Below are 25,596 nucleotides of genomic sequence, written 5' to 3'. Positions count from 1 at the left end.
AGGCAGGCCGATGCTCAACAGCTAATTAGAGCTGTTCCTGTGTGCAAATTGCACATGGTCGAGCGAGGGAACAAAATGGCACATCTAAGAGGATGCAAGTGAACGGGGCATGCATTTGTCGTGGCGCAGAGGAAGGAGTTCCCAAAACTTCCTCCCATGGCTGGCTGGGGAATTCTGGGAGTTGAAGTCCACAAGTGTTAAAAGTTGCCAAGGTTGGACATCTTAAAGACACAGTGCCACCTGGGAGTCAATGAATGCCGCCCGACTGGAAGGTTTTTGAAGAGATGTCAACAGAGGTTGTCAGTCCTCCAGGTCACCCAAAGGTGTTTTTTTCAAGATGCAACTGGACTTTCTGGTTCTTTCTTTTGAAGACGTTTCGCTTCTCGTTCAAGAAGCTTCTTCAGCTCTGACTGGATCAGTGGTGGGATTCAAATAATTTAACAACCGGTTCTCTGCCCTAATGACCGGCTGGGTGGGCGTGGCCATAGTGGGCGTGGCCAGGGGGGTTGACAGGCTGCACTCGGCCTCCTGCCCCCCCCGGGAGCAAAAACGGGCCACGGGGGCGGGGACACACACTGCTCCTCCACGCCCCATTTTGGGCCTATTGGGCCTCCCTGCAGCCATATACACTATAATACTATACAATAAATATAATATAATATAATATAATATAATATAATATAATATAATATAATATAATATAATATAATATAATATAATATAATATAATATAATAATATAATATAATATAATACAATACAATACAATACAATACAATACAATACAATACAATACAATACAATACAATACAATACAATACAATACAATACAATATAATACAATATAATATAATATAGTATGGACTACCTGTTGATCTTGGTTGGCTGGGTGGGAAACAAGTCCTGGAACCAGATGGGTCTTGAAATTCCTACACTGCAGTTGGGTGCCACCAATTGGACTCCATGGGAGGTTCAAGAGTTACTCAACATTGGTTAAAATGGCAGGCTTGCGGACATTAAGAGGGGATCCTACCTCTGCTTGGATGTCCATACTGACATCTCCCTCTTCGTACAAGAACAAGACACTCCGTCCATCTTTCCTGGGGTGACCAGGAAACCCCCGAGCTTAGGCTCATGTGCGCACCCCGATTTGCACCCTGCTTACCTCCACATGGATGTAGAGTCCATGTGAATTGGATAGCAGGTTGTGGGAATAAGTAGAAGCAGTGATGAAATCCAAATTTTTTTACTACCGGTTCTGTGGGCGTGGCTTGGTAGGCGTGGTGTGGCTTGGTGGGCGTGGCAGGGGAAGGATACTGCAAAATCCCCATTTCCACCCCACTCCTGGGGGGAAGGATACTGCAAAATCTCCATTCCCACCCCACTCTGGGGCCAGCCAGAGGTGGTATTTGCCGGTTCTCCGAACTGTTCAATATTTCTGCTACCGGTTCTCCAGAACATGTCAGAACCTGCTGGATTTCACCCCTGAGTAGAAGGTACATTTTTTTGACCCCATCTTTTGTGACGAGGTAAGGCAGTGGAGGCCCTAACATCATATTACTGTGTTTTAATCATTTTTTAACTTATTTCATTTTTAATTATTTCTACTGACTGATGTATTGATATTGTTTTATGGGGTTTTGTCAGGATTGATTTATTCTTTATTGTCCCTCCTGTTACCATTCATCCTGGGACTGTTGTAATTTTGACTAATTATGGGGGGTTTCAATTGATTGAAAGGGACGGAGAGCATTGCCTTAACCGACAGAGGTTTTGCTTGATTGCTTTGTAAACTCTGAGTCTCTATTTGGCTGTATGGTACAAGTAGAATTTAAAAGGCATGATTTGAACCTATGTTCATGGTGGTTGGTGTCACAAGCCATAAATCATGGCTTGTTAACCACTGTGGCTTGGATACACACAAAACACTAAGCCAGACTCAAACAGACCCAAGAGTGAGGCGGCACAATGTAGAAAGCCAACTTGGAACATCAAAATAATCCATGCTCAGATGGACTATGGTTCATCAACACTAGATCAGTGCGGACCTCACTCAGTGTGGGACTTCAACTCCCAGAATTCCAGTTGAAGTCCATTTACCTTAACTAGGGCTGGACTTCAACTCCCAGAATTCCACTTGAAGTCCATTTACCTTAACTAGGGCTGGACTTCAACTCCCAGAATTCCACTTGAAGTCCATGCACCTTAAATTGGGCTGGACTTCAACTCCCAGAATTCCAGTTGCAGTCCATGTACCTTAAATTGGGTTGGACTTCAACTCCCAGAATTCCAGTTGAAGTCCATTTATCTTAACTAGGGCTGGACTTCAACTCCCAGAATTCCACTTGAAGTCCATTTACCTTAACTAGGGCTGGACTTCAACTCCCAGAATTCCAGTTGAAGTCCATGTACCTTAAATTGGGCTGGACTTCAACTCCCAGAATTCCACTTGAAGTCCATTTACCTTAACTAGGGCTGGACTTCAACTCCCAGAATTCCACTTGAAGTCCATGCACCTTAAATTGGGCTGGACTTCAACTCCCAGAATTCCAGTTGCAGTCCATGTACCTTAAATTGGGTTGGACTTCAACTCCCAGAATTCCATTTAAAGTCCATGTACCTTAACTAGGGCTGGACTTCAACTCCCAGAATTCCAGTTGCAGTCCATTTACCTTAACTAGGGCTGGACTTCAACTCCCAGAATTCCAGTTGCAGTCCATGTACCTTAAATTGGGCTGGACTTCAACTCCCAGAATTCCACTTGAAGTCCATTTACCTTAACTAGGACTGGACTTCAACTCCCAGAATTCCATTTAAAGTCCATGTACCTTAACTTGGGCTGGACTTCAACTCCCAGAATTCCACTTGAAGTCCATGTACCTTAACTAGGACTGGACTTCAACTCCCAGAATTCCATTTAAAGTCCATGTACCTTAACTTGGGCTGGACTTCAACTCCCAGAATTCCATTTAAAGTCCATGTACCTTAACTTGGGCTGGACTTCAACTCCCAGAATTCCACTTGAAGTCCATATATATCTTAAAGTTGCTGAAGTTGCAAAAAAACCACAGTGCTAGATTCCAGGCCACTGTTTATTTTAACTGTTGTTTATTGAACAAAACCATCACCAGCTGAGCTCACACAGCGCACCGGGCCCACCAGAAGCAAGCCAAGGTGGCTGTTAACCAAGTTTAACACGTTGCACCAAAAGGAATCGCTGGATTTGCAAAGCAACCTGATGAACTTCGTCTGTTTTTTTTCTTTCTTTCTGTTTTTGGTCTTTTGAACTACCTAAACCTCTTAAAAGAGAAATATTTTTGGAAAGGGGGCGCCCCCGCTTTTCACCCAGAATGGAAAGTCTGCGAAGGTGGGGGCTTTCCCCAAACCCACTGCCTACCCAATGCCCCGATCAGCAAACCCTGGCAAAATAAGTTTTGGGGTAACCAGGTTCTTGAACCCTTGACTTCCGAGGAAACCCATTGAATGGGATTTCCAAGGCTGAAGCGGGCGGGCTCTCACAACTTCAACAGCAATTTTTTTTAAAAAAAAAAATTAATTTATTAATTAATTTATTTTTTGGATGCTCACCCCTGCTGGAGAGAGCTCAGCCAGGCTTCCCACCCGCCTCCGCCCCGAGTCAGCAAACATTGGCAAGGAAACAAGTGTGTATTTATTGGATCTGGCAGCCTCCCCTTCTTTTGGGGCCGGGGGGGGGGGCAGGGAGGGAAAGGCCCCAGGGGGCCCCTGAAACCAATAGGAGACCCTCCCTGTGTTATTCTCCAGCCTGGATGGCAGACAGAGAAAAGAAAGGTTCGCCTGCCTTCCCACAACACCCCAAACAGACTGGATTCTAGACCGACCCAATCAGCTGGTTTCCTACAAGAGGGTAAACCAGAAAGAAACTTAGAATCTGGGATAAGAACTAATCCAGTTTAGCTCTTGGGGAACTAGAGACAATTTGGCCCAGGAGATCAGGCTAGAAACCAGGAGACGGAGAGTTCTAGTCCTGCCTTAGCCATGAAAGCCAACTGGGTGACTTTGGGTCAGTCCCTCTCTCTCAGCCCAACCCACCACGCAGGATTGTTGTGGGGAAAATAAGAAGAGGAAGGAGCATTGTGTGTTACATTCCAAGTGACAATAGTCTATATCTATCTATCTATCTATCTATCTATCTATCTATCTATCTATCCATCATCCATCCATCTATCCATCCATATCTATCCTATCTCTCTCTCTCTCTCTCTCCATCATCCATCCATCCATCCATCCATCCATCCATCCATCCATCTCTATCCTATATCTATCTATCTATCTATCTATCTATCTATCTATCTATCTATGTATTTACCCATCATCCATCCATCCATCCATCCATCCATCCATCCATCCATCTCTATCCTATCTCTCTATATCTATCTATCTATCTATCTATGCATCCATCCATCCATCCATCCATCCATCCATCCATCCATATCTATCCTATCTATATCTATCTATCTATCTATCTATCTATCTATCTATCTATCTATCTATCTATCCATCATCCATCATCCATCCATCCATCCATATCTATCCTATCTCTCTCTCTCTCTCTATCTATCTATCATCCATCCATCCATCCATATCTAACCTATCTCTCTCTCCCTCCCTCCCTCTCTCTCTCTCTCTATCCATCATCCATCCATCCATCCATCCATCCATCCATGCATATCTATCCTATCTATCTATCTATCTATCTATCTATCTATCTATCTATCTATCTATCTATCCATCATCCATCCATATCTATCCCTATCTATCTATCTATCTATCTATCTATCTATCTATCTATCCATCATCCATCCATCCATATCTATCCTATCTATCTATCTCTATCTATCTATCTCTATCTATCTATCCATCTATCCATCATCCATCCATCCATATCTATCCTCTCTCTCTCTCTCCCTCCCTCCCTCCCTCCCTCTCTCTCTCTCTATCCATCATCCATCCATATCTATCCTATCTATCTATCTATCTATCTATCTATCTATCTATCTATCTATCTATCTATCTCTATCTCTATCTCTATCTCTATCTCTATCTCTATCTCTATCTCTATCTATCTATCTATCTATCTATCTATCTATCTATCTATCTATCTATCCATCCATCATCCATCCATCCATCCATATCTATCCTATCTATATCTGTCTATCTATCTACCCATCATCCATCCATCCATCCATCCATCCATCCATATGTATCCTATATCTATCTATCTATCTATCTATCTATCTATCTATCTATCTATCTATCTATCTATCTATCTATCTATCTACCTATCTATCTATCTATCTATCTATCTATCTATCACGTATGAACCCAGGCAAAAACGCGAACCCAGCTCCGGCTGCTGGCCTAGGGAACCGGGTAGCGATTTAGAAGGAGTGGGAAGAGATTTCCTCTATAAGGACCTTTCTGCCTTTTGACATTTTCCGTTTTCCGGAGAATAGAAACGCGAGGCAAGCGTTTCACCCCAATTCGAGGGCACGTGCGCTGGCGGCGTTCAGCAAAGCCAGGCCGGAGAGAAAAGCGAGGAGAGAGAGTGGGAAGAGAGATGGCATTTAGCAGACGGGGTACGTTGGGTGGGAATTGAAAGGGGTAAAAACATAAGAGCTTTTAAAAATAACATTCTTGCACAGGCACCATTGCGGATGGCTGGGCTGCCCTTTGAGACCCGGCTACCTAAGAATCTGTAGAGATTCCCAGTCCTCCGGGTCCAGGTGATGGTTATCCCCAAAGGTGCTTGTTCAGGAGGCAACTGGACTTTCTGTTTTTTTTTTCTTCATTTGAAGACGTTTCCCTTCTCATCCAAGAAGCTTCTTCAGAGCTGTCAGAGCTGAAGAAGCTTCTTGGATGGGAAGCGAAACGTCTTCAAAAGAAAAGTCCAATTGCCTCCTGAAAAAAAGCACCTTTGGGGACATTCCTAAGAACCATACCTAAAACATACGATGAACGGTTGCAGGAACTGGGAATGGCTAGTCTAGTGAAGAGAAGGACCAGGGGAGACAGGATAGCAGTCTTCCAATATTTGAGGGGCTGCCACAGAGAGGAGGAAGGGGGTCAAGCTATTTTCCAAAGCACCTGAAGGCCAGACAAGGAATAATGGATGAAAACTGACCAAGGAGAGATTCAACCTAGAAATAAGGAGAAACTTTCTGACAGTGAGAACAATCAACCCATGGAACAGAGGTTTCCTTTGGAAGTTGTGGGAGCTTCATCACTGGAGGCTTTCAAGAAGTGGTTGGACTGCCCTCTGTCAAAAATGGTGTAGGGACTCCTGCTTGGGCGGGGGGTTGGACTAGATGACCTTCAAGGTCCCTTCCAACTTTGTTAATCTGATTTATATTTATAAGTAAAATTTTCTGCATAGTTGGGGGGGGTCGCCTTCCGATTGAAGGCGAGGACGAGCCAGCAAAGCAGGGGAAGCAGACGCCGTTTGCCTCTCCCGTCCTTTCCCACGAGTCTTTTGCCCGCGATTCCAGGGAAGTGCAGCCAAGCAAGTCCACAAACGCGGCTCCGTGGTCATTGGCATACAAAGGACCCCCCTCTCTTTTCTGGGGGATGGGTGGGTGGAAGAAGGGAAGGGGGAAAAAAAGAGTGCAAAACAAATATATACCAATCTGCTAAATGGTGGGTGGGTGGGTGTTTGTTTGTTTTTTGAAGGGGAGTGGGGGTAGAAAAGCACGTGGCTTCTTCTGCATGCCACGAGCGCGCGTGTCTCGCCCCCCCCATTGCCTTCTTCCCCTCCCTCCCTTCTCCCCTCCCCCCGGAAAGCCAATCACCTAAAATGCAATCCTTCTCGCTTCCGAGAACAGAAGGAAAAAAATCGATTTGGCCCCCTTGATAATTTCATCCCTAAAAAGCGACACGGTCGTTAAAAGGAGTTTACACATCTTAAGGTTCGCTCCCTCGGCCGGTCGCTAGGTCGGTTTCTTTAATAAATATATATTAATATATACACACAATATCCAGTCTTGTATGTATGTATATATATATGTATAGTATACACACACACACACACACACACACACACACACACACATATATATATACACACGCACACATATATAGTATATACACACATTCATATAGTGTATACAAACACACATATATACACACACACACACACACACATATATAGTATACACACACACACATATATATACACATACACATATATACACACACACACACATATAGTGTATACACACACTCATATAGTGTATACAAACACACATATATACACACACACATATATAGTATATACACACATATATAGTATACACACACATATATAGTATACACACATATATATACACACACACATATAGTGTATACAGACACACATATATAGTGTATAGATACACACATATATACACACACACATAGTGTATACACACACACATATATAGTATACACACACATATATACACACACACATATAATACACACACATATACAATACACACACACATATATAATACACATACACACATATACACACGCATATAGTGTATACACACACATATATAGTATACACACACATATATACATACACATATATATATAATACACACACACATATATAATACACACACACACACACATATATATATATACACACACATATATAGTATACACACACATATAGTGTATACACACACAAACACATATATATATATACACTCAGACACAGACATATATATTGTATATATTACACACACATATATATTTCCCTGTTATAAAAAGAAGGGGGGTGTCGAATTTTCTGTCCCCCCCCATCGAGAGGGGGAAAAAGGCATCGGGTGGGGAGGGGGGAAGGCAGAGAGAGAGGAGAAGGGGGGGGTCCTTTTTCCCAGCCCCGCCGCCGATCGCTTTCTGCCATCAGATTCATTGTGATGTATTAGATGCAATAAATTATCCCAAGTAACAAAACATCGCAAGCTGAAAGGTTGATTATCTGGGAAGGCGAGATAAGGCGGCATTATTCGGAGTCATTATGAATCCGGCGTTGCCTCTGACTCTTTTCTTAATCAGCTCCTCTGATCCGGGATATGTGAGCGGCGCTGATAAGGGACACAAAAATCATTTAGAATTCTTTCCCTCGCCTTTCATATTGGAAAAGAAAGTCGGAGACAAGGAAAACGTCACGAAAGGCGGGGGGGGCGGCTGGGGGGGCCCACCCCCCACCCCCCACCCCCACCCCCCAGAAGATGGCAACTTCGGAATGAAAAATCACTTCGGCGTTACTCGAGTCAAGGAGGGAGATTTAATTAACGGCGCCTTTCTCTCCTCCCCCCCCCCACTTTATTATTCGCCCACCTCGGCCCCGTGCACACGTGCAACGCCTTTCCACGTGTTTTCCAAAATTCCAAAAGCAGAATGGTGGTTTTTTTTTTTTTTTTAAATTTAACCATGCATCTACTTGCAGGATATCGTACCTATCTTTGTTTATTTCTACGCCGTGATTAAACAGACGCTTTTATGCGCATTTTCTCAATTCCTGGTCCTTTCCTATGGCGGGTTTAATAGTTCCTTCTTTCCTTCCTCCCCCCTCCCTCCCTTTCTCTCTACCTCCATTCCTCTCTCTCTTCTTCCTCCCACCCTCCCTCCCTCTCTCCCTCCCTCCTTTTTCCTTCCTTCCTTCCTTACGATTTATATTGACATTGTTTCCTAGTATGATTTGATTGCTTATTTGTACCCTATGACTATCATTAAGTGTTGTACTTCATGATTCTTGACAAATGTATCTTGTCTTTTTATGTACACTGAGAGCCTATGCACCAAAGACAAATTCCTTGTGTGTCCAATCACACTTGGCCAATAAAGAATTCTATTCTATTCTATTCTTCCTTCCTTCCCTCTCTCTCTCCCTCTCCCCTTCTCTCCCCCTCCTTCTCTCTTTCTCTTTCTCTCTCCCTCCCCCCTCTCTCTCTCCCTCCCCCTTTCTCTCTTTCTCTCTCTCCCTCCCTCTTTCTCTCTCTCTCTTTCTCTCTCCCTCCCTCCCTCCCCCCCCTCTCTCTTTCTCTCTCTGTCTCCCTCCCCCCTTTCTCTCTCTCTCTTTCTCTCTCTCCCTCCCTCTTTCTCTCTCTTTCTCCCTTCCCCCCCTTTCTCTCTCTCTCTCTCTCTCTCCCTCCCCCCTTTCTCTCTCTCTCTCTCTCTCTCTCTCTCTCTTTTAAAAAAGGAAACCGTCACAAAAAGCTGACAATCGATATATCTGAAGCGACAATAGCTGACCAAGAGTGATAAGGAAGAGGGGAGGTGGGGGGGGGGGACAGATTTAAAATATGCGGGCGAGAGACCCCCGCGGGAAGATCTAAGGCCCAAGTCCGGGTTGAAATAAAGAAAAGGGGTCTGTCTTTCTTTCCAAAAAGGGGGAAACGCGGGGAAGAATCCCCCAGATTTCCCACACACACACACACGCACACACACACACGAGACTTCCCTTTCTGGTGGAGATCGGATTGCGTGGGCTAGATAAAGGACAGACAGGCAGACAGACAGATAATAGGTAGAGATAGATTGGCAAAATACATTTTCGGTAATCTGCTTCTGTATCGGAAATACAGGTTGGCTGTTCCCTAAATGATACTTTATTCACCTCGTAAATGGTGGCCCTTTTAAGAAAAAAAAAAGGCGAATTGCATTCACTGAGCTACACGTGTTGCGGGAGTGGAATACGCGTGTGCGTCGTGGGAATGGGGCCGGGCTAATTCTGGGGGGGGGGGAAAGAGAGAGGCTTAAACCGAATGATAATCGACTGGGGCTGAACTGCGGGAAAATCCCTGCAGAAATGGTGCCCCCCCCCCACACACTCCCAATTGCAATGAGACTTTCTTTAAGGTCGGAATCGACCGCAGGGGAGGAATAAGCGGGGTAAGGCGGGCCGGATTCACACAATCGCGTGTGTATAGGTGGGCCCGTCTTTCACAACCTCTGTCTCTGGATCTTTGCTGGTTCTGGCCGGCAGTAGGTACCAAGGGAGCGAAAACTGGAATCTGCCACCCCGCAGCTACTCGGGTGTAGGTTCCCACGTTCAGGATCGGGGCCCTAACCCCTTCCCCTTTTTTCTTGGGAATAAAGACTCTTCACTTTCGAGACAGGCCTTGTGCATTCCTGCTAAGGGCTGTTTTTTTTTTTTTTTCCTTTCTTCTTCTTTTCCCCTTAAAGAAACCGTTTTGCTTAGCAGTCGTGTCCTCTGTTAGAGCTTTCCGTGAACTGGGCGAAAGATGCCACGCCACTCCTGCCCGCTCCGCCGCTGGGGCCGCCCCTTGAAGCCCTGCTTCTTCCTGCCCCTTCTCGGGAAAGAGGGTGCCGGCCAAAGGGGAGGAGGGGGAGCTGGCGCCGGAGAGAGCGAGCGGGGGGGGGGATTCTCTGTCAAACAAGGGCGCGTGGATTTCCCGAGCTTTCCTTCCTTCCTTCCTTCCTTCCTTCCTTCCTTCCTTCCTTCCTTCCTTCCTTCCTTCCTTCCCATTCGTACGATGGAAACGTTTAAAGGGCTTGTAATAAGCAAATGGATGGAAGCTTTTCAGGATGGGTGGGTGGGCGTTTGAGTGGTGGCAAATTCGCACTTGGAACAGAAAGAGACCCTCCCTCGCTCACTCAGTATTCTTCCTTCCTTCCTTCCTTCCTTCCTCCCTCCTTCTCTCTCTCTCTTTCCTTCTTTCCTTCCTCCCTCCCTCTTTTTTCCTCCCTCCCTCCCTCTTTTTTCTTTCCTTCCTCCCTCTCCTCCCTTCCTCTCCTTCCTTCCTTCTTTTCTTCCTCCCTCCCTCTTTTTCCTTCTTTCCTTCTTTCCTCCCTCCCTCCTTCTCTCTCTCCCTCCCTCTTTTTTCCCTCCTTCCTCCCTCTCCTTCCTCCCTCTCCTTCCTTCCTTCTTTTCTTCCTCCCTCCCTCTTTTTCCTTCTTTCCTCCCTCCCTCCTTCTCTCTCTCCTTCCTTCTTTCCTTCCTCCCTCCCTCCCTTTTTTCCTCCCTCCCTCTCTCTTTTTCCTTCCTTCCTCCCTCTCCTTCCTCCCTCTCCTTCCTCCCTTCTTTTCTTCCTCCCTCCCTCTTTTTCCTTCTTTCCTTCTTTCCTCCCTTCTTCTCTCTCTCTCTCTCTCTCCCCTCCCCCTTCCTCCCCTCCCTGTCTCTTTGCCCTACCCCCATTGAACGTTTCGTTAAGAGAAAGAGCTCCGAGGCTCCATCCATCCCAGTCACCTCTCCCCCTTCCCAAATCCAGGCCGATCTCCTTGGGAGAAAACGTAGAGCACAACCCAAAATGTCTCAGCCTTGTTCAGTGACAACCTGCTTTTTTGGGGGGTGGGTGGGATGCGGGGTGTTGTGGGGGTGGGGGGGAGGCATGCCAAGACACCCTTTTGCCTCGGTGTCCCGCCTGGCGGGGGCTGCGGAGAATCCCGGATCCGCGTGGGAAAGGGATATATAAACCATTCAAAAGAGTAGAAATTCCCTCGCCTGGCCTTGAAACAAAAACTGGAAGGTCTATAGCTCCGCCCTGGATTGACCCTCTTCTTCCTCTTCCTCTCGCCTTCTCTGGTCTTGTGAATGGGGGGAGGGGGGGCTTGCCTTAAAACCGTCCTGGGTAGGATTCTAAACCAATCCGTAGACCGGGTGGGCAGGGAAAGGCCGGCGGATGCCTTGGCACAAGTGGCTACAGAACATTTGATTCGGATTTTGTGTCCCCTCCCCCCACCGCCACGGGGTCTGTCTTTTACTCCATGGGGCTTTAAACGGATGGTGCTTAAATTGGGGGGCCCCGGGGTCGTTTTCGGATTCAAAAATTGGTTTAAATTCACTTAATTCCGGCCAGTCCTCCTCCAGAAGTCTTACCTTTACAGAACAACCTGAAAACAAACCAAAAATCGTTCTCACTTAACATTATTATTATTATTATTATTATTGGATAATCTTTAGTGAGATTCACAGCCTTTGAGGCTGGTTAATAGCTCAGCAGCTCGAGTCCTAACCAAGGACTTAGGAACTGTTAAGGTATCGTCGGAGGATGTAAGCTGTTCCGAGTAAGGTGGTTTTTTGTAGAGTCAAAATGTTCAAGTCCGGCAAATTTAGAATTTCTAAATAGCGGGGTAGCCCTTTGGGTATTGCTCCGAGGGCTCCAATTACTATTATTATTATTATTATTATTATTATTATTATTATTATTATTATTATTATTATTATTATTATTATTATTATTATTATTATTATTATTATTATTATTATTATTTTGGAAATCCAGGCTTGGCTAAATTTATAATAAGTCAATTTTTTCTCCTTCTCCTTTGAGCATCTACAGTTGCGAACACTGACTCAAAAGGGGGAGGTTGTAGGTAAGGCTTGTGTCCTTTGTGTGTGCGTGTGTGTGTGTTTTCGGGGGCGGGCGGGGAAAAATGGATACCTATAGCTTTCATCTTTTCTCTTTCTTTTTTCTTTTTAAAAAAAGAAAGAAAAATACTGATTAGGCGCGTGGCAGAAGCGTGTATCAGCTCTCTCTCTGGCGCGCCAGATCCCCCGTTCCCACGTATTCTCCTCCCTCCCTCCCTCCCTCCCTCCCTCAAGCACCCAAATTCCCCCCCACCGAACCCACAGGGTCGTCTTCACAGGGGCGACGCCCCCCCCCCCCACTTCCCTGTCTCTCCATTTTTAAAAGGGGAAAATAAAAAAAAAATTAAAACATTATCCCTAAAAAGAGGGAGGGGGGGAGAAAGAGAGATGGAGGGGAGGAAAACAGGGAGGGGGGCGTCTATTTACATCTCCCCCTCTTCCTTGACCCAAATAATCAAAAACAAACAACCCAAAAGAGACACCCCCCCAGACCATTTAAGAAGCGTTGATACCGATCGGGAGGAGGAGGAGGAGGAGAAGGGGCGCGGGGGGGGGGAAGGACAGTGGGTCACCCCTAACTTCTGTTAGGCACCACGAATCTATTTTTTTTCCCCCACGCGGACGAATCCGCGGAGATTTTGTCCAAGCTCTTTCTGAGTCGGCGGAACAAAGAGAGGGTCGCAACAAAAGGGGGGGGGGGAGGGAAGCGCTCGGATTCCCCACGCAAGAGATGTTGGCATTGAGGGGTGTGGAAGGGAAGCTTGTCCGAGCGCCCCCCGGGTGTCTGGAAAGGCCGGAAAAAATAGGCTGATTTGAGATTGAATTCGTTCTATTCCACGCAGCTGAAAACGCGACGCAGAAGGGAAAAAACCCCGCGGGTTCGCGAACCAAAGATTTCCAAAGAAAAAGAAATGAGTATTTGGTTTATTTTTTGCCACGGGAAGCCAGCTCTGCATCTCCGGGGCGTTTGGTGTACCCAGATCCTGAATGCCAACTGGTGGGGATCTGCTTCTAGCCACGGTGGCAAAAGTGGGCCATAGCTTGCGCCACGCGCGACACAAAAAACGTTTTCCCGGCTCCGTTTTTAGACGGTCAGATCCAGGAGGCGGCTGCGGAGCGCGTCGTTCGGAAGCGGGGGAAGGGAATATATTTCTCCGGATTTTTTTATTTTTATTTTTTTGCTGTCGCTCGTGGGGAGATCTCCTTCTCTCTCTCTCCCCCCCTCCTCCACGAACGACAGGCGCGAGCCTCGATCCCACATACATCGTCCCACCCTGACATCAAAGGGTTGGTCGGTTCGGTTCTGAACTTTAACGGACGTGGCCCGAGAAGCCAGCATTCAACACGCGTGGGAAAAGGGTAGAAACGGCGAGGATAACAAAGTAAGTGTGTGTGTGTGTGTGTGTGTGTGTGTGTGTGTGTGTGTGTGTGTGTGTGTGTGTGTTTGTGTTTGTGTAAGGCGTGGGGTGGGGGAGATAGGAGGCAAACCCGTCCAATCCATTTCAGTCCCGGCTTTTGCATTTGGCTGGGATGTCGGTCTGTTTTATCTCCCGAGTTTCGTGGTTATGTCTGAACGCGGCTGGGTGTTGCGCTTCAGCGAGCTTCGTTTACCTCCGGTTGTCTCCCCCTTTTCCCCTCTCCCCTCCCCATTTCCCCGACTCCCTGGCAGTTTCTAGAATCTGTTGGAAGACAGTTCCCATCATCCCCAGCCGCCCAGGCCTGGTTAACGTGCGTGGGAGGTTTTTTTTTTTTCCCCTGGGGGAAAAAAACCTGCGAGGGGTATTAAGCGACGGGGAGACCCAGAAAAGATCAGCATCCCCCCCCCCCCGATGAGCGCCTCCGCTTGGTAACTCGTAACTCGACTCCTTGGCCGAGTTCACACACAAAAGCCCCCACCCCCACCCCCAACCCTTGTTCCGTGAATGAACCCCCTTTGCCAGAGCTCTTAAGATACAGTCGGCCACAAAACGAATCAAACGTCCCCCACCGTTCTACGCAACCCGTTCGGCTTACAAACTAACCGAACCCGCAACTCGCAACTTAAAACAGGCTCCGCAAGGCGGTAGGAATGGCCGCCTCGGGAGCTTCTTTCGCCGAACGGAGTTAAAGTTGGTCGTGGGAACGCAGCTCTTGCGTGCAAAAGGTTCCATTCCCGGATCTTCCAGCCGGGAAGCGACTTTCAAAGCGGTTTTTCCTCTCGGAAAGGGTGGGTGGGTGGGTGGGGGTTGTATGTGGCTGCGCCCCCCCCCCATTTTGCTCTCGATTTCCCCAATTCTCCTGGACAGGCCAAGGGGAGGCCGGGTTGCTGGCGTGACCTCCGCCTTCCCTACCCCAAGGAAGACTCCCCGCGCCCCTCCCCTTCCCCAGAGACCCCACCTGCCAGCCGGGGTGGGGAGGGGGCGCCCCCAAGGCCTCGCAGCGCCTCTCTGCTGGCTGGCTCCCCCCCCCTCCTCCCCGCCTCTGCCCTGGTCCAACCCGGAAGAGCTCGGCTCTCCCTGCCCGGGCGAGGAAGAGGAAGAGGAGGCGGAGGCGGGTGGCGATGGGGCTGCGGATAGTGGCGGCGGCGAAGGAGGAGCGGCGAGGTCAGAGCGCTTTGGGCTGGTTGCTCGGAGGATGAGCAACGCTCCGGCCTCTGGATCTCCGCTTCGGGGCCCGGCTACAGCAGCAGATCCGCGTGGGACTGGAGAATCACGCGTGACGGCCAAGTTTTACGGGATCCGGCTTCTGGGGTGCCCAGGAAGGCGCGATCGGCTGCCCAGGTCAGTGTCGGAGACTCCCCGCGTTTCTCTTGGCACCCCCACCCGCATCCACCCACGGGGAGATCCGGAATCCGGAAGATTTCCAGTGGATCGGCCCCGCAAGGGTGTGTGTGTGTGTGTGTGTTTGCGCGTGAGAAAATGGGGCAGGCGGGATCCCCCGGGGATCTCCGGTTCCCCCTTGGCGCCAGGCTTCACACCTGGAAGGGGCACGATCCTGTCCCTGGGGATCCACCCGGAGGAGAAAGGGAAGGAAAAAAAACCGATCCTGCTTTCCAAAATTCCAGATTTCTTTGGCTGGTTCTGGGCGTTTGGCCTCTGGTTTCTCCCCAAGAAAATAAAAATAAAAATAAAAAGTAAGGGGAGCGAGTGGATTTGACCCACGCACCCACAGCCACGCCGGATTCCTGGTCCCTCTCGCTCGCGGGGCTTTGGGAAGAGCAGAGGGAATACCTGGCGCTGCTGGTATCGCCGGCCTCGCCCTGCCTCTGCCGCCGACCGCCAAGGCGAAGAGCCCAGGACTTCGGGGCGTCCGAAAGGGGCACCGCTTTGGGGGAGGGGGAGGGCAAATCCGGGGGAAGGGAAAGCCACCCGTCAATCCGTCGTCGATCGGGTCCGCGATGCCAACCTTGGCCGTTTGTGTTTTCCACAGCTGCCTTTGTCTGCCTCCATCTTTGCGCACAAGGCCTTCCCAGGTGTATATATATATATATATATATATATATTTTCCTCTAATCGAAGGAGCCCAATTCCTCAGGTTCGCGTGTTCTGTATATGGGCTGGGTGGTTTACACGTGCACGTTCTTGCCACGCTGGTGTCCACATTTCGGTGCTGACCTTTAAGAGTGGCCTTGAAAATAAGCCCATGACTTTAACTCCCTTCCTTCCTTCCTTCCTTCCTTCCTTCCTTCCTTCCTTCCTTCCTTCCTTTCTTTCTTTCTTTCTTTCTTTCTTTCTTTCTTGCTCGCTCTCTTTTTCTTTCTTTCTTTCTCTCTCCCTTCCTTCCTTCCATTTTCTTGTTCTTCTTTTCCTTCCCTTCTTTTCCTTTCTCTTCTTCACCCATTTATCCCCTTCCCTTCCCTTCATTTCCCTTCTCTTCTTCACCCATTTATCCCCTTCCCTTCATTTCCCTCCCCTCCCCATTGTTTTATCTTCCTTTCCTTTCCTTTCCTTTCCTTTCCTTTCCTTTCCTTTCCTTTCCTTTCCTTTCCTTTCCTTTCCTTTCCTTCCCTTCCCTTCCCTTCCCTTCCCTTCCCTTCCCTTCCCTTCTTTCCCTTCCTCGTCCATTTACTTCCTTTCCTTTCCTTCCCTTCTTTCCCTGTGTATTTTCCCCTCTTCCATTTTCTTCCTTAAAAAAAAAAAACAACGATTTGAGCTCAACCTTCCCGTCTTGCACGGCTCTCCCAAGTCAAAACCGCGCACTTTCCTTTTAAAAATGGCTTCGGGACGCCAAACAGATTTTTCTTTTTTTTCTTTTTTTTTTTCAGCCGAGTGTGATCGATCCGCGGCGGGAGAGATAAAAGACGCGGGAATACAAATCAAGGAACGAAGAAACGGGAGGGAGGGGGTGGGTGGGTGGGAGGAAAAGGATGCAAGCTCTCCAGAGAAGGGACCGAAGGACCCTCTCCCCAATCTTGCTGAAAGAGGGATCCCGGCTAAGGGCGCGGCGAGGCGGCGATCCAAACGCCGCCGGGGAAACTGAGGCCGGGGAACGAATGCCTGGGTACAAGGAGGTTGCAATTAACGTTGCCACCCCCCACTCTTCCTTCCCTGCTTCCTAGCAGCCCTGGCTCCGTGGTGGGGGTGGGGGGAGAGGTTTCAAGCCCCCGGGTGCACCTCTCAGAAGCCCCCCAAGTTTTTTCTTTCCTTGCTTGGGGTTTTGTCTTCTATCTAGCCAGCTCGGGAGGAAGAGCCGAGAGAAAAGGAAAGGAACAAAGAGAAGGAGAAAGGCAAGAAGCCCTGGCTGAACCCACCCCCCCGCAAAACAGGGAGGGGGGGGCTTCTCGCGAACCGGCAGAAGATTTCTCACCGTCCGGTTGGGCACACAAGAGACCCGATCTCGGTAAAGAAGCCAACCCCGAGTCGCTTTTCTTTCATCGGGTTTTGGGGCCGTGCGCTCCCTCGTTGATGTGCAGGCTTTAATCTCCGTACCCTTTCCAATATTTTACCCACTCGCCCACCCACCCACCCAGGGACGGACCTCAAGCCGCAGGATTTGAAAGAGCGGAGCGAGGGATTCCTTCGGCTCTGTTTGGAATCGCTCGCGGGCAAATTTGGCTGCGCTCCTGCCTGCGCGAGAGGGATCGGCTCAGCCTCGGGATCCCTTTTCCAGCCCGGATCCCTCCCTCCCTCTCCCTCTCTCTCTCTCCCTTCCACCCCCTTCCAAGCGTGTGACTCTCTCTGGCATTGTCTCTGCCCGCCACGCCCCCGCGTGCCCGGGGGCTCTCCACGCACCTCCCTTGCCACCCTCGGGAAGAACTCCGAAGCGGGTAAACGCGCGTGGGGTTTTATAGAAAGAAAGCATCGGGAATCGGCAGAGGGCAGAGAAACCTGCCACCTATCCGGACCGCCGTTTTGGGGAAGGGGAGACCAAACCCGCCTTGATCGTCAAGAGACCCAGGTGGGTGTTTCTCTGGGATACCCCTGCTGCCAAGCGTGTTCGTCTGAATGCAACAAGGGCTCGGCTGCAGGAATAGCTAAGAAGCGCGCATTTGCAAGAAGCGCGCGCTCGGCGGCGCGAAGTTTGCTTTTCCCCGCGAGTGGGTCGGATCCACGGGCGGAAGGACTTCTTTTTTTTTTCCCCACGCCAAGCTGGGTCTTTTTGCAAGCCTTTCCTTATTCCCACGGTTGCTGGACAGGCGTGGGTTTGCGAGCTGCGAGGCGGGCGATATAACCGACAGCTCGGGCGGGTTTTGCAAGGGCCCCGCGCGGTTCCCGATTCGGCTTTTGCAGGCCTGCTCGCTGCAATTCTGGGAGCCGCGCACGAGTCCTTCCCTCGCCTGGGTTCATGCACACAACCAGGTCAGGTCGGAGTTGAAAGAGCGCGGGATTCGCATGCCCTGGTAAAGCTTGGCCAGTCTCAAACTGGGTTTACGCGTTAGGGATAACGCGCCGGGAAGCCAGAAAATGTAGAAACCTGTTTTAAAAAATCGATTGTGCGAACGTGGCGGCCTTTTCTCGGGTTCTTTATTAATTTCACTTTGTTGGGAGTCCGTTTTTCTTTTCTGCTGAAATAATAACAATAACAACAACAACAACAACAACAACAATATTTATTATTAGTTAATCTTTAGTGAGATTCACAGCCTTTGAGGTTGGTTAATAGCTCAGCAGCTCGAGTCCTAACCAAGGACCTAGGAACTGCTAAGGTATCGTCGGAGGTATTTATTATTATTATTATTATTATTATTATTATTATTATTATTATTATTATTATTATTATTAATGTGTCTCACGGTCGTGTCTCCCTGTGGAGCAGCGGTTCTATTTCAGGTGGAGTTTTTTTTCCCCCCCATACGTCTTACTATTATTATTATTCGTTTTTTAAATTGTAATTATGATGCACGCAGCGGGTCTCCGGATTGAAATCGCGGTTTAGGCCGACGTTTTCGGGGAAAAGCAAAAAATGGCCCGCAGTCAGATGTGCCGATTGGTTTCGATATACTCTCCTGGAATTACAATAGTCCGTTTAGCGATTGTTGAGGTTAGAGGGATGGGGAAGAATTGGAGATAAAATTCATTCATCCTCGCCTGGCTGAGTCATAATTTCCTTAAGGATACCCCGGGCCTTAAACAGAGTTTAAGAAAGGCGAATTGTTTCCTTTCCATCTGTGAGTTTTCTTTAAAAGGTAGGATTTGGGAGGGGGGGGGGGTTCGGTTCGAGCTGGCATTTGCCAAGGAGGAGGACATAGAAGGAAAGGATAGAAAGAAGGAAAAGAGAAAGGAAGAGGAGGAAAGAAAAGAGAGAAAAGAAGGAAAGGAATAAGGGAAGGGAAAGGAAAGGAAAGGAAAGGAAAGGAAAGGAAAGGAAAGGAAAGGAAAGGAAAGGAAAGGAAAGGAAAATGTGTTCAGCATTTGGAGGAATTGTTCCAGGAACTGACTGACTTGGAAAGCAAAGCCAGAACTTTCCTTTCCTCCTTCCCTTCCCTTCCCTTCCCTTCCCTTCCCTTCCCTTCCCTTCCCTTCCCTTCCCTTCCCTTCCCTTCCCTTCCCTTCCCTTCCCTTCCCTTCCCTCCTCTTCTCTCCTCTCCTCTCCCTTCCTTCTCCCTTCCTCCTTTCCCCCTTTCTTTTCCTTTCCTTCTCCCTTCCTTTCTTCTTTCCTCCTTTCCTTTCCTTTCCTTTCCTCCCCTCCCCTTCCCCTTCCCTTTCCCTACAGAAGTAGCACAGGCCTATAAATCAAAATGCCATTTCAAACGCCTCTCCCGTTTGCCACTAATCTAGTGAATATCGAGATTAACCTTCTAGCTGAAGCCAGCGGGAAGCCCAACCAAAACGGGGGAGTGTGGGGTGGGGAGGGAGGGTCTGGTATGAATGTATGTATCCCATTTTGGAAGCAATGCAGGTCAGCATTTTGCGTTAAGCACCGTTTTTGTGATTGGAGGGGAGGGTCATTTGAAGAGCCCATTCTGTTAACTCCAAAAGTCCTTTCCAAGGAGAAAGGTGGGAGGTGGGAGCTCGAAGCAGGCCAAGAGAGAGTCTAAGAAGGCCAGAAGAAGTCAAGATCGGCAACTTTCTCTCTAGGTTGACCTTTGGTTGACAATCCAGATTCAGGGTACCGAAAAATGATGTAGGTATGTGTGTGTGTCCATGTACTGTATAAAGCTGGAACCGAAGGCTCTTTAGGAGACGCCAAACTGAATTTGCTAAATAAATAAAATACTGACTAAAATGGCTTCGTTCAAAATACTAAGTAACTGGGGGACCTAATGCGAATAATTTTATTTTCCTTTTAATGCGAATAATTACTACTACTAATACATCTTCATTAAAATGGACTGAATGTGTTTAAGGCATCAGGACAAGCAAATGCAGATATTAGGGGCAAGTGGAAAATGGTCAGGTGACATAAAGTTCAGCTTTTAAAATATCCGCTTCATTGACACCATGCGTGGTTCTTGTCTGTCAATCATCCATCAATCATCCATTGTCTTATCCATCGTCTATTTTCTATTGTCTGTCATCTTTCATCTATTCCATCTATACATCTATCTATACCATCTATACCATCTGTACATCTATCTGTCTGTCTCTTCCATCCTCTCTCTCTCTCTCTTTCTCTGTCTCTCTATCATCCATCCATCCATCCTCTCTCTCTTTCTCCTGTCTGTCTGTCTGTCTGTCTGTCTGTCTGTCTGTCTGTCTGTCTATCTATCTATCTATCTATCTATCTATCTATCTATCTATCTATCATCTATATCATCTATATACATTCTCTCTCCTCTCCCTCTCTCTCTCTACATCTATATAACTATATGGGAAGGCCAGAGGTGAGTTCTGTACAAAAAAAAATAAAGCGTCCCAGCCCAAGCCGCCTTCTACGGTAGTAGTAGCTCTGTGCAGAATTTCCCTAAAACGTAAATTACCTTTTGCATTAAAATGCATTAAACGGAGGTGGTGTGTTTTTTTTAAAAAAAATATAATTTATTTATTAAAGACTCATTTAAAAGCTGGGGCCCTTTTTCATCTTGGAGAAAAGCTACCGAGCGGAGCTGCATTTCAGCCCTGCAAACAAGGCTTAAGCACTACCAACAACGGGTTGCAACGAGGTGTATTAAAGGAGGCGGGTGAACGGGGGAGGCCTTTTACGGGGACGGTCTTAATGCTGGTTCACTCAGGAACAAGCCCTCCGGAGCCAGTTCCTTTGGGGGAGGGGGGGTTCTTCTCTTTCCCAAGAACTGGGGTCCCCAAAATCTACCCGACCTTCCTCTTTCCTCCGCTGGTGATCGTGCCCGCCCGGGACTCCTGCGGAGAAAGCGGGGACAGGCGTGTCTAGAGATGACCTGTAACTTTATAATTCGGTTCCGCTCAAGTAACGTGTGTAAACGGCCCCCTGGGAGAATTGGAGAGGTGGTGGGAGGGAGGAGGACACCAGCAGGCCCGCCTTTCCCCCCCCCCGCTCCGCCTTTCCTCCCCGGAGGTCGGTGGTGGCGGCGGCGGCCACAGTCGGCAGGCGAGACTCGTGTCAGCTATCGGCCGCACGTGTGAACGCGCTCTTCTCAAGGTGAGTGCCCGTGCCGCGCTCCACCGGCTCGCAAAGGAAGCGGGGTATTGGAGGGGCTTTTGCGCGGAGTCGAGGGAGGCCCCCTCCTCGGGTAGAAACGAATGGCAGACCAATGGTGTAGGGTTCTTCTCCTGCTTGGGCGGCTAGATGACCTTTAAGGTCCCTTCCGACTCTGTTCATATCAGCCCGAAGAACCGCTTGAGCAGCAGCCCCTTTCAAAGGGTCTGTTTTAAGACCTCTACAAAAACCTTCCCAGCCTCGCAGAAAAATTCACTCGACTAGGAAGCGACCGGCAATCTTGGGACGTCTCGTTTCTGAAAGATTAAAATCTTAATTCTTACCTTCTGGGATTGCGACCCCCACCCCCCGCCCCCGGATCCTTTTGGCGCGTCTGAATGGAGGCGTTCTGGAGGGCCGCGCTCAGGCTTTTGAATTCCTGGACCCCCATCTCTTCCTCCCCCTCCCCCTCCCACCCCCCCCACTCCCCCAAATTTGGAAATGTTCAAAGTTCCCGTTCAGAGCTGGTGTAGCAGGTTTGACTTACAAGCCTGTCCTGGGGGCAGCGGGTGGGGGTGGGGGGTGGGGGGAGGCAGAGCCGCGGAGGTTCAGATTGGCAAGCTTCCTTACTTGCTCCTTACCACCCACCGTAATTCTCTCCCCCCCTCCCCTCCCTTCCCCGATATGTCCCCGAGCCTTTTTCTTTGATATGGGCTTCTCTAGCCCCAAATCTTGCGTCACCCCCTTCCACTCGCAAAGCTCTCCTCGCGTGGGGAGGTGGGGGAAAGCGCGGAATTTCGCATCCAGCCCAAGGAGCAACCAAGGCTATTTATGTATATGTATATGTATATGTATATGTATATGTATATGTATGTATATATATATATGTATGTATATATATATATGTGTGTATATGTGTCTTCTTAAGTTTAACCTGAGATTTTTAACCCGATTTTAATTTTTTGCATATATATGTATATATATAAATATATATGTATGTATATGTATATGTGTATATATATATATATGTGTGTGTGTGTGTGTGTGTGTGTGTATATGTATAGATGTGTGTGTATATGTATATATATATGTGTGTGTGTGTATATATGTATATATATACATATACACACACACATCTATACATATACATACATACACATACACACACACACACACACATATATATATATATATGTCTTTTTCTTTTTCGTAGGCTTTTATGTGCATATTCTTTCTAGCCAGGTTTTACCTACGTAAACTAAGTTGTTCTGCAGCCCTGGTTCTGTGAAATCTCATTCACAAGCTTCTGGGCCTTTTTTTTTTTTCTTCTTTTTTTCTGTTGACAAACTGCAACTCTGTGTTGCAGAACAACTTAGTTTACGTAGGTAAAACCTGGCTAGAAAGAATATGCATATATATGTGTTTTCCCGTGTCATTATAAGTTTGTTAGTTAAAATGTTTAAAATCCTGGCTAAGATCCCAGCTCGGAATCCTCTAAATTCCCAAACAAAAACCTTTTTATGGTCTTTCAAAAACTCTGGCTGAAATCCTAACCAACACGACAAGCTCTCTACCTTGTCATCTTCGGGTGGTGTATATATATATATATATAGGGTGCTTTCCATGACTCTCCTGACCCCTTCCCCACTCCTCCCCCTCCCTCCCCTCCCCCAATTTTCGGAGAAAGATGAATCGGTGAGAGGGAGGGGAAGGCCGCTGACCAGGAAGTGGAGGGAGGGAGGGAGGGAGGGAGGGATGGGTGGGATTTTCAAGAAAAAGTAGAGAGGCGCAACCGACCAGGTAGAAAAGGAAGGGAAGGTCAAGCTAGAATTTTAGCGCCCTCAAGCTTCGATCCAGCGAGGCTCCCCCCCCCAACCCCAAATTTGAAACGCGTGGCGGAGCTCCCGCGACGCGTGGAAACAAAGCTGACTAGGTGGCTTGGTGGCTAAAACGCCGAGCTTGTCGATCAGAAAGGTCGGCAGTTCGAATCTATCTAGTCCAGGTCTCCTGCCTGAGCAGAGGGCTGGACTAGATGACCTCCAAAGTCCCTTCCAACTCGGTTACTGTTACTGACTCGGCTGTTCCGTGGATCTCATCCTGGGGGGATTTCAGAGAAGTTGCGCCCAGGGAAAGGTTGTCAAGCGAAAGGCAAAGCTGGGCTTTGGCGAGTCACCCATCGTGGGCGCTTCCCGTGGGTGAAGGAGGACGCCGAGAGGAGGACCGCCCCACGGAGTCACTGCAGCCGGCGTTTCGGCTTCGGCCGCCCACTTTTTAAAGGCTCCGGCTTCAAAGGCTTAGGGATCGCTCAGAAGCCTCCTCCCCTTCTGATCCGAGCACCTGGAGCTGCCCAGGTGGGGAAGAGGTTAGTCCTCGAGGCCTCCGACGCTCGCTGGGAAGTCCGCTGGGGCAGCACCGCGGGCGTGGGGGGCGAGCTGAGGCCAGCCAGCCAGGTAGGTCTACAAGGGGGTTGCTGGCGTCGCTTCTCTCCCACTTGGCCCCAAAAAGGTGGACCCTCCGCCCTGCCCTGCCCTCCCTCTCCTGCCTGTTTTACACGCTGTGTGTGTGTGTGTGTGTGTGTGTGTGTGAGAGAGAGAGAGAGAGAGAGAGAGAGAAACTACAAAGAGAAATCTGTAGATCTCTTTGCCCCGGGCAGTGTCCCCTCTGTAACCCTCCGATGCGTAGCTGCGGGCTGTTGACACAGCTTTACCTGTTCTACGTCGCTTCCCTAATAAAATCCCCAGCACGGTAAAACTATCGGTATCTTAATCCCTGCCTTTCTCTCTGTCTCTCCCCCCCCCCACTCCCTCCCCACTTTAAGGCGACAGGAAGAAGAGCGGGGCGGGGGAGGGGGCTGGCTTGCCAGTCCTGCTCCCCCTTCTCTCCCCCATTCCCCTTCCCCTTTCCTCTATCCCCCTACCCTTGCTCCCCTTGGCCCTTCCCCTTGGCCCCTTTCCTTGCCCCCTTCCCTCTTCCCCTGCCCCTTCCCCTTCCCCTCACCCCCTTTCCTTGCCCCCTTCCCTTGCTCCCCTTCCCCTTTTCCCCTTCCCTTGCCCCCTTCCCCCTTCCCCCTGCCCCCTTCCCTTGCCCCCTTCCCTTCCCTTGCCCCCTTCCCTTGCCCCCTTCCCTTGCTCCCCTTCCCCTTTTCCCCTTCCCTTGCCCCCTTCCCTTCCCTTGCCCCCTTCCCTTCGCCCCTTTCCCTTCCCTTGCCCCCTTCCCTTGTTCCCCTTCCCCTTTTCCCCTTCCCTTGCCCCCTTCCCTTCCCTTCGCCCCCTTCCCTTGCCCCCTTCCCTTGCTCCCCTTCCCCTTTTCCCCTTCCCTTGCCCCCTTCCCTTCCCTTCGCCCCCTTCCCTTGCTCCCCTTCCCTTCCCTTGCCCCCTTCCCTTCGCTCCTTTCCCTTCCCTTGCCCCCTTCCCTTCCCCCTTCGCCTTTTCCCCTTCCCTTGCTCCCTTCCCTTTGCCCCCTTTCCTTGTTCCCCAGTCCTGCTCTCCCTTCCCCTTCCCCCCTTCCCTTGCCCCCCTTTCCTTGCTCTTCCCCCTTCCCCTTCCCCCTGCCTCCCCCCCCCCCCCCCCACCAAAGCAACGAGGCAGCCAGAATCCGTCCAGCGAGGAGGATTTAGGCTGGTCCTACTTATCGGATAGTCCCGGGGCTGCACATAGTTGACATACTTGAAATGTGTGTGTGTGTGTGTGTGTATACACATGGAAGGCGCTTCCCCCCCCCCCCGTGGGGCGATATACTTGTTCTGGATTTCGGGGTACGGCTCCGCCGCCCGACACGTTTCTGCCACCTTCGCACGTCGGAATCGGAGCAGCCGGCGACCTTTTCGGTGGGATCGAGTCGACACTCAGCGCTTGATCCACGCACCCTCGTTTTTTTTTTGGGGGGGGGAAGAAAAAGCCCAGAGCCTCGACTCCCCACACCCGGGTGGGGGTTGGACTGAGTAAAACGCTAACTTTAGTTGTTGTAACTTTACTAAAGGTTAGTAAAAGGAACGATGCTGGGTTCGACGCGTTTCAACCAGGTCAGTTAAAAGAACGAGCGGTTGCAAATGCGCGGAACAAACGCGGTCCCGGGGCGGGTATGTGCGGGAATTCGTCTGCGGGGTTCCTTTTCAACCCAGCGTAACGTGGGAATCCAAAAGCCGTCATTCGATCCACAAAGGTGGAAGGGAAGAGAGGAAACGAAACGGCTTCCAACGGTCCTGTGTGATGGCTTACCTTTATTTTTTTAAAAATGTATAGGCTGCCCATCTTACCTCGAGCT

This window comes from Pituophis catenifer, unplaced genomic scaffold (genome assembly GCF_029215685.1).
Source record: "Pituophis catenifer annectens isolate HBS135680 unplaced genomic scaffold, rPitCat1.0.hap2 SCAF_7, whole genome shotgun sequence".
In the NCBI taxonomy this organism is placed as follows: Eukaryota; Metazoa; Chordata; class Lepidosauria; order Squamata; family Colubridae; genus Pituophis; species Pituophis catenifer.
This window is presented reverse-complemented; position numbering follows the sequence as displayed.